This window comes from Arachis duranensis, chromosome 3 (genome assembly GCF_000817695.3).
Source record: "Arachis duranensis cultivar V14167 chromosome 3, aradu.V14167.gnm2.J7QH, whole genome shotgun sequence".
Classification (NCBI taxonomy): Eukaryota; Viridiplantae; Streptophyta; class Magnoliopsida; order Fabales; family Fabaceae; genus Arachis; species Arachis duranensis.
In genome coordinates this window covers 4,969,547-4,972,028 of record NC_029774.3, presented here as the reverse complement: position 1 = coordinate 4,972,028, position 2,482 = coordinate 4,969,547, and positions in this window count along the sequence as shown.

Here is a 2,482-nt window from a genome sequence, read left to right as displayed (position 1 = left end):
ATTTACAAGATGACCATAGCTTGCTTCATACTAACAATCTCTGTGGGATCGACCCTTACTCGCGTAAGGTTTATTACTTGGACGACCCAGTGCACTTGCTGGTTAGTTGTGCGAAGTTGTGTTTATGCCATGGTATTGAACACCAAGTTTTTGGATTCATTACCGGGGATTATTTGATTTGTGAAAAGTATTGATCACAATTTCGCATACCAAGTTTTTGGCGCCGTTGCCGGGGATTGTTGAGTTTGGACAACTGACGGTTCATCTTGTTGCTTAGATTAGGTATTTTTCAGAGTTCTTAAGAATGAATTCTAGTGTTTCAAGGTGATGTTCTTATCATCACCAAAGCTGATTGATCTTCATCAATTTAGCTCTTGAATGCAATGTTCTGCTGAAGCTTGGCTAGCCATGTCTAATTCCTTTAGACTGAAGCTTTAGACTAACATTGCATGATTCCTGGGATTCTCATTAAGAATTTTGATACCTTTATTTTCTTTTCCACTTAATTTTCGAAAAACACAAAAAAAAATTACAAAATAAAAAAAAAAACAAAGATATTTTATGTTTCTTGTTCGAGTCTAGTGTCTTATTTTAAGTTTGGTGTCTTGCATGCATTGTTTATTTGATCTTGGTTCTATTTTCAAGTCAATAGTACAGGGAACTGAAGATTCAGAACATGCAGCAGAGGAATTACACAGAAAAAGCTAGGCGTTTAAAACGCCCAATGAAGAAGGACAGACTGGCGTTTAAACGCCAGCCAGGGTGCCTGGCTGGGCGTTTAATGCCCAAAAGGGTAGCATTTTGGGCGTTAAACGCCAGAATGGATACCATTCTGGGCGTTTAACGCCAGGATGGCACAAAAGGGAAGATTTTGTTTTCAAATCAATTTTTTTTCAAGTTTTCAAAGTTTTTCAAAATCAAATCTTTTTCAAATCAAATCTTATCAATCAAATCTTTTTCAAAATCAATTTCTTTCCCTTTTCAAAGATACTTGCTATCAATTAATGATTTGATTCAACATTTCAAGTATGTTGCCTTTTCTGTTGAGAAAGGTTTAATGTTTGAATCATATCTTTTCTTGTTAGTCAAGTCATTAATTTTTAAAATCAAATCTTTTTTTAAAAATGTTTTTCAAATCATATCTTCTCAATCACATCTTTTTTAAAACCAATCACATCTTCTTAATCACATCTTTTTCAAAATAGTTTTCAATCAAATCTTTTTTGATTTCTAATTTCAAAATCTTTTTCAAAAATCACTTCACTTCTTTCTCAATCATAGTTTTCGAAAATCAATTAAAGTTTTTCAAAATGTTTTCAAAATCTTTTACTTAATTTTCGAAAATTACTTCTCCCCATCTCACATCCTTCTATTTATGGACTAACACTATTCCTTAATGCACAATTCGAACTCCATCTTCTTTGATAAGTTCGAATTTTCTACTTCTGCCTTCTATTTTTCTTTTCCTCTAACACCTCAAGGAATCTCTATACTGTGACATAGAGGATTCCCTATTTTCTTGTTCTCTTCTCTTTCTTATGAGCAGGAGCAAGGACAAAAGCATTCTTGTTGAGGCTGATCCTGAACCTGAAAGGGCCTTGAAGCGAAAATTAAGAGAAGCTAAGGCACAATTCTCTGTAGAGGACCTAACAGAAATCTTCAAAGAAGAAGAACACATGGCAGTCGAAAACAACAATGCCAACAATGCAAGGAAGGTGCTGGGTGACTTTACTGCACCTACTCCCGACTTCTATGGGAGAAGCATCTCTATCCCTGCCATTGGAGCAAACAACTTTGAGCTTAAGCCTCAATTAGTTTCTCTAATGCAACAGAATTGCAAGTTCCATGGACTTCCATTGGAAGATCCTCATCAGTTTTTAGCTGAATTCTTGCAAATCTGTGACACTGTCAAGACTAATGGGGTTGACCCTGAGGTCTACAGACTTATGCTATTCCCTTTTGCTGTAAGAGACAGAGCTAGGACATGGTTGGACTCACAACCTAAAGAAAGCCTGAACTCTTGGGAAAAGCTAGTCAACGCCTTCTTGGCAAAGTTCTTTCCACCTCAAAAATTGAGTAAGCTTAGAGTGGAAGTCCAAACCTTCAGACAAAAGGAAGGAGAATCCCTCTATGAAGCTTGGGAAAGATACAAACAATTAATCAGAAATTGTCCCTCTGACATGCTTTCTGAATGGAGTATCATAGGTATTTTCTATGATGGTCTCTCTGAACTATCCAAGATGTCTTTGGATAGCTCTGCTGGAGGATCTCTTCATCTGAAGAAGACGCCTACTGAATCTCAGGAGCTCATTGAAATGGTTGCAAATAACCAATTCATGTACACTTCTGAAAGGAATCCTGTGAACAATGGGACTAATCAGAAGAAAAGAGTTCTTGAGATTGACACTCTGAATGCCATATTAGCTCAGAATAAAATATTGACTCAACAAGTCAATATGATTTCTCAAAGTCTGTCTGGAAT